General features: G+C 42.5%; 1 protein-coding gene across 10 annotated transcripts in view; it reads right to left on the reverse strand.

The window, feature by feature from the left end:
• Positions 1-2,333, reverse strand: part of LOC106611598 (ribosome-binding protein 1) — a 52,353-nt gene extending 50,020 nt beyond the window's left edge. For 6 of the 10 annotated variants that reach the window (XM_045723578.1, XM_045723583.1, XM_045723568.1 and 3 more), the window contains exon 1: positions 1,924-2,330. The gene's annotated coding sequence lies outside the window, so the exon portion shown is untranslated. Of the gene's footprint in view, positions 1-1,923 lie in introns of all 10 variants that reach the window. The other 4 variants (XM_045723569.1, XM_045723592.1, XR_006770986.1 and 1 more) reach the window with 3 other exon arrangements.
• Between the last annotated feature and the right edge of the window lie 13,960 nt (positions 2,334-16,293).

Raw genomic sequence — 16,293 nt, forward strand, 5'->3', positions numbered from 1 at the left:
TACCTACCTCATCCCCATATTGTTTTTATTTACTTTTCTGCTCTTTTGCACTCCAGTATTTCTACTAGCACATCATCATCTGCACATCTATCACTCCAGTGTTCATTTTGCTAAATTGTAATTACTTGCTACTATGGCCTATTTATTGCCTTACCTCCTCACGCCATTTGCACACACTGTATATAGACTTTTTTTATTAAATGTATTGTGTTATTGACCGTACGTTTGTTTATTCCATGTATAACTGTGTTGTTGTTTGTGTCGCACTGCTTTGCTTTATCTTGGCCAGGTTGCAGTTGTAAATGAGAACTTGTTCTCAACTAGCCTACCTGGTTAAATAAAGGTGAAATTAAAAAATAAATTATAATAATTCTGCGCAGTCCAAGAAGAGGCGTTGGCCAATTTCATATCGTCAACCAAATACATTTGTCAACTCCTTTCGGGCTACATTCCAGCTAAACTAGGAGTGGACAGTTAACTACCGGTACTTACAAAAAGCGTGCATCTAACAAAGAGTTACGAAAGTAAATAGCCATATTAGACTTCAAGACATAAGGTAATTTTGTCAAACTCTCAATGCCCATTCAACATATTTGCTGCTACTTTATTCAACCCTGTTTTAAAAGTCTCCCTAACAGTTTAGATTCCCTGACACAAACCAGAAATGTTTCCTTGGCCAAATATTCCCAGAATTTCATAAAACAGACACATAAATGTTCTCGTTTTTCTGGATCACCAAAAGAGTCGGCTACGTACACTTCAATTAGCTCACTCAGTGCAGTTGGGGTAGATGTGTGTGTGCTTGGCATTATAGTGCCAAGCATGATATGTATCATTATAACAAGTGCTTGGCATAATGCCAACAGCCCAATGCTCCGTCCAAGTTTGTCTGGACATTCCAAAGGGATTATTTTACTCCCCGGCCAGAGAAGTAACTTCCCCCCAGCCCCTGCTCTCTGACTCCCATCCAAATCAAATCCAATTTTATTGGTCAAAAACACATGTTTAGCAGATGTTATTGCGGGTGTAGCGAAATGCTTGTGTTTTTATACATACATATATATTTTTTATCCTTATGATACATGATGCTGTATTCGTCCAGGGGCCCCCGACCTCCCAGATAGCATATGAATACCCCATAAGCGCCAGCAAGAAATTTGCTTTAAAACCGCTAAATGTTATCATCCTTGGCAAAATGTGAAGAATAGCATGAGATTAGCTATAAAATAGCACATTTTATCTCTGTCCCATGACAAAGTGTTGAAATGCAGGAAGTTCGTTTTTTGGGGGAAAAACTGCTAAAACAAATTCATACTGCCCCCCCCAAAAAAAAAAAAAGTGGCGGTAGGTGCCCTGGTGCCCCAAATGCGGTGGTCTGTCAGGCCCTGTATTCAGCATGTTTATCATAAAAACGCTGTCATGTAATTTCGAAATATTTTATCATGGCATGAAATGGAAATTAAGTTGTGTCATTACTAACTGGCATCTTGTGGGAAACTGTCGTAACTTGCAAAGCTAACGCGTTAGCAAGAAAGTCGAGATAACCAGCTGAGAATTCGCAACTCCACAAATCTATGTAACTACCGTTACACAGAGTTTATCTTGCTATGTAGCGACATCACATCTCGAGTTGAGAATGATCAGCTAGGAGCTGGCTAGCTAACGTTAGCTAGGATAGTAGGCTACTACACGTTAGCTAGCTGGCTTTTTAGCCATTTAACTTAGTTTCATTGCTAGTTTATTATTATAAAATTGCGAAGTTGTCAGCTTCTGCCTAGTAAGAATCACATGCTAAATAGTTACAGTCATCATTAGCCAACCAGCTAGTTAGTTAGTTAGTTAGTCTGACTTCCATCCATATGAAATATGGAATAAGGTTCTGATTTTTCAGAATAGTATTCTAGAGCTCTTCAGAATTCATACCTTATTTTTTATATATATCTGCTGATGTAGCTACTGTAGACCGCTTCTGGAGGCGGTTGAAGAAGCACGGATTTTGTCGTTGAATTCCTTTCAATCTGAAGTCAAATATGCAACTATTTTCACAAATTATCTCTCTCAGGCAGTCCGTCTGGGAATCCTCTTCCTTTAAATGGAGTCGTGGCACTTTGAGCTGGCTCACACCGGGCCAGTGAGGGGGTTCGATTAATCTCGCCCGGGCGCCCATGTACAACATTCAAACATTTATTTTATGTTGACAAAATGACTGAGCCGCGCACAGATTAGAGAATGGTGCTCCTCCCTCCCCGCTTTCGCACGATGTTTGACGGCATTTGCTTAAACACCGACTCCGATTTTGTGCCCTGGGCTCATGTCCCTGTTGGATATTGGGCGGATTCGATTCCATGGCCCGTGACGTGACAGGCAAAAGCGGTGAGGGAGGAGCGCCTTTCTCAAATCGGACAGTAATCTGCGCAGTTCAGTTATGTTGTCATCAAGGCAGCATGGTGCATCGTCCACAAACAAATAACATATATTTTCCATAAAATATATTTTTCATTGGGAAGAAAGATAAAGCGTTTTCATCAAAATCCTTAATTACTTCTCGTGCTTAATTACGTCACTGTTGTTTTGAGCCGATTTCGCCGTGGACTTTGAATGGGGCACCTGGCTCACATCCCGGAGGCAGCCCGGTCCCAAAACTAATGCAATCAAATTGTGCTAAACACGGCCACACCGCCACTAGTAAACATGAATCCCCTCATTAATCCACAAGATTCCTAATTGGCTAAATCTACTCACAATGGAAAGTGTTTCTGGGAGTTGTTGTTTAAATACTCGTTGGAATTACTTGGCTTGAACGGTGAAAGCTCGTTAAAACTACAACAGATGAGGAGAGGGACACACTGGCAAGAACGTGAGCATCACATATTATTTTCATGCTCCCTTTGTGGACACGATTTTATTCGAGAATATTCAAGGTAGCTATGCACATCTGTTTCTGGCACACGAGGTTGGTGGCACCTTCATTGGGAAGGATGGGCTCTTGGTAATGGCCAAGATAAAGCATAGCAATTCGATACATACAACAACACAGAGTTACACATGGAATAAACAAAACATTCAGTCAATAATACAGTAGAAAAAAAGAAAAAATTCTATATACAGTGAGTGCAAATGAGGTAAGATAAGGGAGTTAAGGCAATAAATAGGCCATTGTGGCGAAGTAATTACAAATAAGCAATTAAACACTGGAATGGTAGATGTGCAGGAGATGAATGTGCAAGTAGAGATACTGGGGTGCAAAGGAGCAAGATAAATAAATAAATACAGTATGGGGATGAGGTAGATAGATGGGCTGTTTACAGATAGGCTATGTACAGGTGCAGTGATCTGTTAGCTGCTCTGACAGCTGGTGCTTAAAGCTAGTGAGGGAGATATGAGTCTCCAGCTTCAGAGATTTTTGCAGTTCGTTCCAGTCATTGGCAGCAGAGAACTGGAAGGAAAGGCGACCAAAGGACGAATTGGCTTTGGGGGTGACCAGTGAGATATACCTGCTGGATCACGTGCTACGAGTGGGTGCTGCTATGGTGACCAGTGAGCTGAGATAAGGTGGGGCTTTACCTAGCAGGGACTTGTAGATGACCTGGAGCCAGTGGGTTTGGCGACGAGTATGAAGCGAGGGCCAACCAACGAGAGCATACAGGTCTTTGGTGACAAAATGGATGGCACTGTGATAGACTGCATCCAATTTGTTGAGTAAAGTGTTGGAGGCTACTTTATAGATGACATCGCCGAAGTCGAGGATCGGGAGGATGGTCAGTTTTACAAGGGTATGTTTGGCAGCATGAGTGAAGGATGCTTTGTTGCGATATAGGAAGCCGATTCTAGATTTAATTTTGGATTGGAGATGCTTAATGTGAGTCTGGAAGGAGAGTTTACAGTCTAACCAGACACCTAGGTATTTGTTGAACCCTGTGGCATCCCCATAGAGACTGCCAGAGGTCCGGACAACAGGCCCTCTGATTTGACACACTGAACTCTATCAGAGAAGTAGTTGGTGAACCAGGCGAGGCAATCATTTGAGAAACCAAAGCTGTCGAGTCTGCCAATAAGAATGTGGTGATTGACAGAGTCGAAAGCCTTGGCCAGGTCGATGAATACGGCTGCAAAGTAATGTCTCTTATCGATGGCGGTTATGATGTCGTTTAGGACCTTGAGCGTGGCTGAGGTGCACCCATGACCAGCTCTGAAACCAGATTGCATAGCGGAGAAGGTATGGTGGGATTCGAAATGGTCGGTAATCTGTTTGTTAACTTGGCTTTCGAAGACCTTAGAAAGACAGGGTAGGATAGGTCTGTAGCAGTTTGGGTCGAGTGTGTCCCCCTTTGAAGAGGGGGATGACCGCTGCAGCTTTACAATCTTTGGGAATCTCAGACGATACAAAAGAGAGGTTGAACAGGCTAGTGATAGGGGTTGCAACAATTTTGGCAGATAATTTTAGAAAGAAAGGGTCCAGATTGTCTAGCCCGGCTGATTTGTAGGGGTCCAGATTTTGCAGCTCTTTCAGAACATCAGCTATCTGGATGTGGGTGAAGGAGAAATGGTGGGGGCTTTGGCGGGTTGCTGTGGAGGGTGCCGGGCAGTTGACCGGGGTAGGGGTAGGGGTAGCCAGGTGGAAAGCATGGCCAGCCGTAGAGAAATGCTTATTGATATTCTCAATTATAGTGGATTTATCGGTGGTAAGTGTTTCCTAGCCTCAGAGCAGTGGGCAGCTGGGAAGAGGTGCTCTTATTCTCAATGGACTTTACAGGGTCCCAGAACTTTTTTGAGTTTGTACTACAGGATGCAAATTTCTGTTTGAAAAAACTAGCCTTAGCTTTCCTAACTACCTGTGTATATTTGTTCCTAACTTCCTTCAAAAGTTGCATATCACGGGGGCGATTCGATGCTAATGTAGAATGCCACAGGATGTTTTTGTGCTGGTCAAGGGCAGACAGGTCTGGAGTGAACCAAGGACTATATCTATTCCTAGCTCTACATTTTTTGAATGGGGCATGCTTATTTAAGATTGTGAGGAAGGCACTTTTAAAGAATAACCAGGCATCATCTACTGACGGGATGAGGTCAATGTCATTCCAGGATACCCCTGCCAGGTAGATTAGAAAGGCCTGCTCGCAGAAGTGTTTTAGGGAGCGTTCGACAGTGATGAGGGGTGGTCGTTTGGTTGCAAACCCATTACGGATGCAGGCAATGAGGCAGTGATCGCTGAGATCTTGGTTGAAAACAGCAGAGGTGTATTCGGAGGATGAGTTAGTTAGGATGATATCTATGAGGGTGCCGTGTTTACGGATTTGGGGTTGTACCTGGTAGGTTCATTGATTATTTGTGTGAGATTGAGGGCATCAAGCTTAGATTGTAGGATGGCCAGGGTGTTAAGCATGTCCCAGTTTAGGTCACCTAGTAGCACTAGCTCAGAAGATAGATGGGGGCAATCAATTCACATATGGTGTCGAGGGCACAGCTAGAGGCAGAGGGTGGTCTATAGCAAGCGGCAACAGTGGGAGACTTGTTTCTGGAAAGGTGAATTTTTAGAAGTAGAAGCTCGAATTGTTTGGGTACAGACTTGGATAGTAATACACAACTCTGCAGGCTATCTTTGCAGTAGATTGCAACACCGCCCCATTTGGTAGTTCTATCTTGGTGGAAAATGTTATAGTTAGGGATGGAGATTTGAGGGTTTTTGATGGTTTTCCTAAACCAGGATTCAGACACGGCTAAGACATCCGGGTTGGCAGAGTGTGCTAAAGCAGTGAGTAAAACAAACTTAGGCAGTAGGCTTCTAATGTTGACATGCATGAAACTAAGGCTTTTATGGTTACAGAAGTCAACAAATGAGAGAACCTGGGGAGTGGGAGTGGAGCTAGGCACGGCAGGACATGGATTAACCTCTACATCACCAGAGGAACAGAGGAGAAGTAGGATAAGGGTACGGCTAAAGGCTATACGAACTGGCCGTCTAGCACGTTCGGAACAGAGAGTAAAAGGAGCAGGTTTCTGGGCACGATAGCATAGATTCAAGGCATAGTGTACAGACAAAGATAAGGTAGGATGTGAGTACATTGGAGGTAAACCTAGGCATTGAGTAATGATGAGATAGATATAGTCTTTAGAGATGTTTAAACCAGGTGATGTCATCGCATATGTAGGAGGTGGAACAACATGGTTGGTTAAGGCATATTGAGCAGGGCTAGAGGCTCTTCAGTGAAATAAGACAGTAATCACTAACCAGGACAGTAATGGACGAGGCATATTGATATTAGAGAGAGGCATGCATAGCCAAGTGAACATATGCGTCCAGTGAGTGGTTGGGCTGGCTGGGGACACAGCGATTCAGACAGTTAGCAGGCCGGTGCTAACAAGCTAACAGTTAGTAGGCCGGGGCTAAACAAACTAGCAGTTAGCAGGCCGGGGCTAAACAAGCTAGCAGTTAGTAGGCCGGGGCTAAACAAACTAGCAGTTAGCAGGCCGGGGCTAAACAAGCTAGCAGTTAGCAGACTGGGGCTAGCAAGCAAGCAGTTAGCAGACCGGGTTAGCAAGCATGCAGTTAGCAGACCAGGGCAAGCAAGCAGTTAGCAGACCGGGGCAAGCAAGCTAGCAGTTAGCGGACCGGGGCAAGCAATAGAGAAGGATAGAGAATTCCAAGATAGATATTGAATTCCATAGAGAATAGGAATATGAGACAGTCCTCTGTCTCTTTGAGTAGCCTATATCTAATCAGATTAGGTCATTTTGGAGTTTGTGGTGAGTACGATAGAATAGAACTGATTAGAATAACTTTGTTTTCAGGGTGAATTGCCCATGATGGTCGCCATCCCTTTTCCCAGGCAACCATGTGAAGAAAAACCGAGATCACGCAGACAGTCATCCAGACTTACACAAGAAGTGACCATCAATCAATGAAATTTATTTATAAAGCCCTTTTTACATTAGCAGATGTCACAAAGTGCTATACAGAAACCCAGCCTAAAACCCCAAACAGCAAGCAATGCAGATGTAGAAGCACGGTGTCTAGGAAAAACTCCCTAGAAAGGCCAGAACCTAGGAAGAAACCTAGAGAGGAACCAGGCTCAGAGGGGGTGGCCTGCCCTCTTCTGCCTGTACTGAGTAGATAACGGGTGGGGTGGTGGGGCTCTATCAGCCGGGGTCCGGGAGAAGGTAGCACGCCCTGTGAAGTCAGGTTAGGTCAAGGGTCTACAGCTGCAGTCATAACAGCAACATGACAAGGTGGATTGGGGACAGGAACAGCCGGGAGTTCTGGAAAAATTACACATACCGGTATTCAAGGAGGAGTCTGTCATTTGTTTTCTAATGATCTTTTCGTTAAAGAAAGTTCAATGTGACAATTTGATCCAAACTTTAGGTCACATAAAGATAAGATAGAAACAGATCCCTATGCTGTCAAATATGTCACTTCAGCACCACAGCCTCTGTTCAGCCATCACCTTATAATGCCATCACAACCACACCTATCACACAAAGAAAATGGATGGAAATAGATCTCTGTGCTGTGAAGTGATGGCAGCAACCTGTGCATTCAACAGAGCTCTTCCATTCCCTTTAGGGAATACAGTGTCCTCTACCTTCACCACTGACAGTGCTGTTCCAAACCATCCACTCCAGGGCCATCACAACTGCACCTGTTGGATGTGCTGAAAAGTCACTGGTCACTGTAGACTACACACACACACTTCCTGACGTGTGCCAAAAGGTAATTTTCTTACACTGCTAGCTGCAGGCACCAGGATAACACTGTAGGCTACACACGCACACTTCCTGACGTGAGCCAAAATGTACTTTTTTCACACTGCTAGCAGCACCAGGATAACACTGTAGGCTACACACACTTCCTGACGTGAGCCAAAATGTAATTTTTTCACACTGCTAGCTGCAGGCACCAGGATAACACTGTCAGAAACACTGTTAGCACCGCAGTGACGTCTTTGTTTTTCGTACGTCTGCTGCTGTTAGTGAGTGTGTGTTACCTTGTCAGCCTTATCTGTTGGCGAAAGACACGCACACCTGTTAAGATGCAATAATTGATTAACCTAATAACCAACGTTTCGACAGACAAGTTGTCTTCATCAGGGTATAATAACCTTGTCAGCCTTGCTTGTACTCAAAAGCTGACAGAGTAAAAGCTTCACACCTCACCTTCTCTTTCTCCTTTCCGTCCTTTCTACTGAACACAAAAGACTGCTTCTCTCGGGCGTCAATGACATATCAGCTCCTATGAATGAAAGGTCATATTTTGGTTATGCTGTAGCCATATTCAACTCCATGTATTGCAATGCTGTTGAAGCTTACGTACAGGGCCGGTCCTGGACGTTCTGCCGCCCTAGGCAAGGCAAAAATCAAGACAATAAAATGTATAACCAATAGAAGTGCTTCCCTAAAAGCTGCCTGGGTTTAAACAAACATATTCTCGTTTCAAAAAGAGAAAAGCTCAATTAATAGGAACAGAATAGCAAAGTCATTTTTTTTGTATCCCCTCGAATATTATAGGCTGCAGTTTAGCTTCAGATTGTCATAGAGAGGAATCAATATATTCCCATATGGATCAGAGTCATGTCTTTGCCGGCATTTTAGAGCTTGTCTCTACCATAAGGCGCCAGAGTTAAGCATTGTTATAGAACGCTTGATATAATCTGGATACATTTTATGTATTTATTTCAAAATATAAATCAAACAATAGATATCCTTTTTCCCTTTTCTTTAACAAAGGGTATATGATACCCTCACTCAATTCGAGACCTGGTTTTAGTCAAACACACCAAGCCCTTCCCAGACACGGAGGTATTTAATCAGTGCATGCGACAGTATTGGAGTATTTGGCTATACCAACATCTATGGATAGGATAATTGTGTCTGTCAAACAGGTAGGCTTACCACTTCTTTTTTGGAAGATGAAGAAATAAACTCCAATTATCTATGCCCATAAACATGTTTGGTGGACGCGTGCACGTATAGGAGGTCCCTTACCAGGCAGAGGGGAATTTTACTTTAACCCCTGCATCGGGGAGGTACATTGTTGCGATCACTATGCAACCTACTACCTATAGTAGGAAAACAAGTTTCTTATTAATAATATCCCACCTGTTATCACACATGGCACGACCCCATAATTGTTACAATTACAATAAAAATAACACTTTTATTTAACATATTTAACATATATTTTAATATTCCTGTAGAACTGTAAAACAGAGTAAGATCATTTGAACTTTGGAAACAAGTGCTTTTATAAATGCATGACGGGTCTCGTTTCGCTGGAGCAGTGTAAAATAAGCTTTATGTCAATGACCCAGCCTTAACGAATTTCGTTGATTTACATATTGAATTGATTGTCCAACATTAGCATTAATTTATTTCGTCTCCACCTAGAGCGGCCTCTTTCCTCTGCTGTGGCGCTGCATTGCAGTCAGCGATGTTTTCTCTCGGTAGCTGTCCATGGTCATGAAATCAAATCGTCTGAGTTTGATTGGACACCAGCCTGATCTCCAGCTCCTTCCACCTCTGGAAACCATCTAGGTGGTCATGTGACTTCTCATGCGAGCTGAGGAGGTGGCACTGATTCTTCCAGTCCCTGGTTTCATCCCTGACCAGGGCAGATTTGCACTCGCACTTCGCCATCCTCCTATTGTAGTGGGCCACCGAAAACGTTCGCTGCCCCTCATCACTTGGTAAATTCCCCTCCTTATCCTGATGTGGCCCAGCCTGCACTAACATCCCGTAAAGATCAATTTATATATCTTGGCCACTCACCGGATCTTTTATGTTTTTTGTCTGGGAGTCGGATTTAGCAGCAGCACCACCACTGTCATCTGGGACGGGGAGCGACAAATCTGGGTCCAAGATAGTAGGGTCTTCGCCGGCATTGTTTGTAGGTGTGGCTAGACCTGGTGCGACCACCTGTTCTTGTCCAGCCAGAGAGCTGTCATCATTGGTGGAAGTGCATGGCTCGGACTTCTTCGGTTTGCCCTCTTCGCTGCTGGAATCAGCGAACGGGGGCTCGTCGTTCTCGGCGAATGAATGGCCTGTCCTCGTAGGCTTGTCATTCTCCACACCGGCTGATGGACATTGCTGCACACTGATACATTTCACCAGCGAATTTCTTTGGTTTAGAGATTGTGCCTCTTTTCTCATTGTTTGGCATTAACATGGTAACAAATTGTTTCAAATCTCTATAGATTAGTTTTAGCTAAAAGTATATCCACTATTAGTAGCTAGCTAAAGTCACTAATCGTCTTCGTCACACACACTTTTTTTTTTAATGCAATCATTTATTTGAAATATTCATTTTTATTAATGTTTCACAATTGGATAATCCCATATAAACACACACATCACCATAGCACCACTAGGATAGTGGGAGTGAACTTCGGGAGAAGCGGGAATGGGGTGGGGGCGGGAACTGCAGCAACGCTATGAGCTGGTGGTTGGGGTGCCGCGGGCGGTGTAAATCAGGGGCGACGGAGGGCGGCAGCCAATTGTCAAAATACAGCCTCAAATTCAAGTGCCGCCATAGGCGATGGCCTAATCTTTCCTAATGGGAGGGCCGGCCCTGCTTACATACACAGCCGGGGGAAGGTGTTGGCGGGGGTTGTGGTGCTGGGATGCATTGTTGCTATATACACAAAGTCATAAAACAAAGAACGGAATCCGGTCAATCCTCCAATGCTGACAAATGAATTGTTCTTGTGCACACAAAAATATTTGTTTTCCAATGACACAGTAAAAACTATAACTGCATACATAACCTAAAAAAAAGGAAACGCTGAATTAATGAAAGGAAATGCTAAAAGTACTGCTTAGAATGTATTAATTTGATCCATGATTAGTGAACATACTCAACATACTGTGCCCTGTGTAAACATGTCAACATGTTTACACAGGACCAGCAGTAAAAGAGATCCAGGTCTCAGTCTGTTTTCCCTGTTAAAATAAAGATTAAAAAAATAAATAAAAAATACTGTATAATGATGTTGAACATTTTGATGCATGTTGGGCCCAACACCAGCCTAATACAGCATTTACAATACAGCCTACCACAGTATGTTGCTATGCAATCTGGTTTCCGAGCAAGTTATGGGTGCACCTCAAGGTCCTAAATGATATCATAACCGCCATTGATAAAAGACAATACTGTGCAGCTGTATTCATCGACCTGGCCAAGGCTTTCGACTCTGTCAATCACCGCATTCTTATCGGCAGACTCAATAGCCTTGGTTTCTAAAATGACTGCCTCGTCTGGTTCACCAACTACTACTCAGATAGAGTTCAGTGTGTCAAATCGGAGGGCCTGTTGTCCGGACCTCTGGCAGTCTCTATGGGGGTGCCACAGGGTTCAATTCTCAGGCTGACTCTTTTCTCTGTATACATCAATGATGTCGCTTTTGCTGCTGGTGATTCTCTGATCCACCTCTACGCAGACGACACAATTCTGTATACTTCTGGCCCTTCTTTGGACACTGTGTTAACAAACCTCCAGACGAGCTTCAATGCCATACAACTCTCCTTCCGTGGCCCCCAACTGCTCTTAAATGCAAGTAAAACTAAATGCATGCTCTTCAACCGATCGTTGCCCACACCTGCCCGCCCGTCACGCATCACTACTCTGGACGGTTCTGACTTAGAATATGTGGACAACTACAAATACCTAGGTGCCTGGTTAGACTGTAAACTCTCCTTCCAGACTCACATTAAGCATCTCCAATCCAAAATTAAATCTAGAATCGGCTTCCTATTTCGCAACAAAGCATACTTCACTCATGCTGCCAAACATACCATCGTAAAACTGACTATCCTACCGATCCTCGACTTCGGCGATGTCCTTTACAAAATAGCCTCCAACACTCTACTCAGCAAATTGGATGCAGTCTATCACAGTGCCATCCGTTTTATCACCAAAGCCCCATATACTACCTGTATGCGACCTGTATGCTCTCGTTGGCTGGCCCCCACTTCATATTCGTCGCCAAACCCACTGGCTCCAGGTCATCTATAAGTCTTTGCTAGGTAAAAATAAATAAAAATATATATAATAGCTATAGTATATGGGTCAATCTATTTTAATTCAATAACTTCTTGACAGCATCCATTTGGATTTAAACAACTTTCCATACATGTATGCCCATGGAAGAAGTGGTCGGAAAGTGACTTTTTGGACCTGAATCCCAAAACATTCATGAGATAAAGGTGCTCAAAGTTGGTCCATTTTGAATACCCCACCATACCATGAGACATCGATGTCTTCATCACTGGGAAAGATAAAAGGTTGAGTTTGATATAATTTAAAAGCTTACAAACACTCTTCTCAAACAATTTTATTATTTCTTGAAATAAATATTTTAAATTAACATTGTAATTAAAAAAAAAACTTTAATGTCAATTATCTATCCGCATAGGTTGTAATGTAGCTTAGACCCTATTTCACATCGTCTGAGGATTTCGTGTTGTGCCCACATCGGTTGAGACACAACATGCTCTTGAATAAAGCGGGGGATTTCAATCATAGAAATAACATTTATAGAATGGACCTATCCCTTCAGACCACAGACCATTAGCTGGCACACCATTGAAATTTAAATTGAATTGACATTTTTACTACTAATTACTACCACAAAGATGACTGCCAGCCCACCCACCGTTGAATGTTATGTCTTGTTGTATTATCTATATTTATTTGATTTCAATAGGTTTCCTATGGAGGATTGACAGTATAATTTAAAACAACAGATATTACCATTCAAGTCAACATTCTCTCGTGTGAACCTCCAACCATCTTTGTGGTACCATTTGAAAGATGAAATTTCAATTCTATTCATATTTTAGTATATTTATTAGCCAAAACATGTCTCAACTGATTGTGGGCACAGCACAAACACCTTAGATTATGTAAAATAGGGTCTCAGGTACAACATACTGTATGCGAATATGAAAACAACGTGTAAGATAATTGACATTAAAAGGTCAAAAAAATGACAGAATTTGTACAATTTAAAAAAAAAAATTGTATGACAACCCTGTTTGTAAGCTTTTAAATTATATAAATCTTAACCTTTTGTCTTTTCCAGTGATGAAGACATGGATGTCTAATAGTACGGTGGGGAATCTAAAATGGGTCAATTTTGAGCACCTTTATCTCTTGAATGTTTTGGGATTCAGGTCCAAAAAGTCACTTTCTAAGCACTTGTACAAATGGGCAAATATGTATGGAAAGTTTAATTCAAATCAAAAAGGGGTGCTGTCAAAAAGTGATTGAATTCAAATAGATTTACCCAAATAGATTTATTAGACCATTGAAGCTTTGACCTCAGCCTTGACCTCAGCTCCATGGATAGTCACAACTGTTACTGATCCCCCTTCAGAGTAAACAAGTATTGTGGAGTAACTACAATGTTGTTGATCCAGCCTCAGTTTTCTCCTATCACAGCAATTAAACTCTGTAACTGTTTTGAAGTCCCCATTGGACCCATGGTGAAATCCCTGTGCGGTTTCCTTCCTCTCCGGCAACTGAGTTAGGAATGATGACTGTATCTTTGTAGTGACTGGGTGTATTGATACACCATCCAAAACCTAATTAATAACTTCACTATGCTCAAAGGGATATTCAGTATCTGCTTTTTTACATTTCTACCCATCTACCAATATGTGCCCTCCTTTGCGAGGCATTGGAAAACCTTCCTGGTCGTTGTGGTTGAATTTGTGTTTAAAATTCACTGCTCGACTGAGGGACCTTACAGACGATTGTATGTGTGGGGTACAGAGATTAGGTAGTCATTCAAAAATCATGTTAAACATTATTATTGCACACAGAGTGAGTCCATGCAACTTATTATGTGACTTGTTAAGCACATTTTTAGTACTGAACTTATTTAGGCTTACCATAACAAAAGGGGTTGAATACTTATTGACTGACTTTTTATTTGTAATTAATTTGTAAACATTTCTCAAAACATAAATCCACTTTGACATTATGGGGTAAGTGTGTAGATCAGTGACAAAATCTAAATTGAATCCATTTTAATTCCGGCTGTAACACAACAAAATTTGGAAAAAGTCAAGGGGTGTAAATACTTTGTGAAGGCACTCTACCCTTGACACAGACTACACTCTAGTGCTCTGTGGTGTGTGAGCCTCATGTGAAGTACTTTCAGATGCACAACGCTTAACTGCCAACCAACTGACTAAGGGGAACTCAGTTCAAGTCATGCGTGTGTCCCTCTGATGCACTACTGGAACCCAAGACTCCAATTTTCATCTTTAAGTTCAACCCAGCATGAAGGAGAGCCTGAAGCACTTAATTTCTCTCCTGGGCTTGTACTGATACTAAGAGTATGACCACGGGCCCTGAAGCCTATGTTATTGTGCTGCCCTGCCCTCTGGCTCTGTTTCCTCATTTTTGGCAATACCATGTGACTCATATCCAGCTCCTAAAAGTAAAACATTGTGTGCGTCCCAAAAGGCAGCCCACGCCCTATAAAGTTCACCACTGATGACCAGGGCCCATATGGTTCGGGTCAAAAATAGCACACTATAATATAGGGAATAGAGTGCCATTTGGGATGCAATCATTGACTTCAGTTCAGTCAGTTCATAGTAGCCTTTTCTCCGCCTTGCCCTTTTAAAATGCTGCTGTTTCTCTGTTTGCAGCTCATGGCACATACTAGCATTATGTCCGATACCGAATAATATATTGACATGAAAACCATAACACAATTGACATGAAGTACAGTATTTATGCCCCAGACAACAAGAGAGATTTGATATGGACAATCTAAATAATGATTTCTATCCTAAATGTTTCTAATCAGCGTTTCTGTGGTGTCTTCGTGAGTATAATTTGACTCTTGATCATTTTGTTGTGAGCAAACAGTATTATCAATGACACAAGACACTGCCGAGGTAGGGCACTGCAGGGCAGGGGAAACTAACCTGTCTATTTGCAGTAGTGAAATACTGACTCAAACACACAGTACAGGCAAATCCTAATTTAGTCTGCTGCTGAAGATTTGATCCCAGAAAAACTACCCACCGTCTTTATAGCGTGTTATGTACATTTGAAGTCGGAAGTTTACATACACCTTAGCCAAATACATTTAAACTCCGTTTTTCACAATTCCTGACCTTTAATCCTAGTAAAAATTCCCTGTCTTAGGTCAGTTAGGATCACCACTTTATTTTAAGAATGTGAAATGTCAGAATATTAGTAGAGAGAATGATTTATTTCAGCTTTTATTTCATCACATTCCCAATGGGTCAGAAGTTTACATACACTCAATTAGTATTTGATAACATTGCCTTTAAATTGTTCAACTTGGGTCAAACGTTTCGGGTAGCTTTCCACAAGCTTCCCACAATAAGTTGGGTGAATTTTGGCCCATTCCTCCTGACAAAGCTGGTGTAACTGAGTCATGCTTGTAGGCCTCCTTGCTCGCACACGCTTTTTCAGTTCTGCCCACAAATTTTCTACAGGATTGAGGTCATGGCTTTGTGATGGCCACTCCAATACCTTGACTTTGCTGTCCTTAAGCCATTATGCCACAACTTTGGAAGTATGCTTGGGGTCATTGTCCATTTGGAAGACCCATTTGCGACCAAGCTTTAACTTCCTGACTGATGTCTTGAGATGTTGCTTCAATATATCCACATATTTTCCTGCCTCATGACGCCAAGTATTTTGTGAAGTACACCAGTCCCTCCTGCAGCAAAGCACCCCCACAACATGATGCTGCCACCCCCATGCTTCATGGTTGGGATGGTGTTCTTTGGCTTGCAAGCCTCCCCCTTTTTCCTCCAAACGTAACGATGGTCATTATGGCCAAACAGTTCTATTTTTGTTTCATCAGACCAGAGGACATTTCTCCAAAAAGTACGATCTTTGTCCCCATGTGCAGTTGTAAAACGTAGTCTGGCTTTTTTTTTATGGCGGTTTTGGAGCAGGGCTTCTTCCTTGCTGAGCGGCCTTTCAGGTTATGTCGATATACTGTGGATGCAGATATTTTTGTACCTGTTTCCTCCAGCATCTTCACAAGGTCCTTTGCTGTTGTTCTGGGATTGATTTGCAGTTTTTGCATGAAAGTACGTTCATCTCTAGAAGACAGAACACGTCTCCTTCCTGAGTGGTATGATGGCTGCGTGGTCCCATGGTGTTTATACTTGCGTACTATTGTTTGTACAGATGAACGTGGTACCTTCAGGCGTTTGGAAATTGCTCGCAAGGATGAACCAGACTTGTGGAGGTCTACCATTTTTTTCTGAGGTCTTGGCTGATTTCTTTTGATTTTCCCA

Source organism: Salmo salar, chromosome ssa01 (assembly GCF_905237065.1).
Source record: "Salmo salar chromosome ssa01, Ssal_v3.1, whole genome shotgun sequence".
Taxonomy (NCBI): Eukaryota; Metazoa; Chordata; class Actinopteri; order Salmoniformes; family Salmonidae; genus Salmo; species Salmo salar.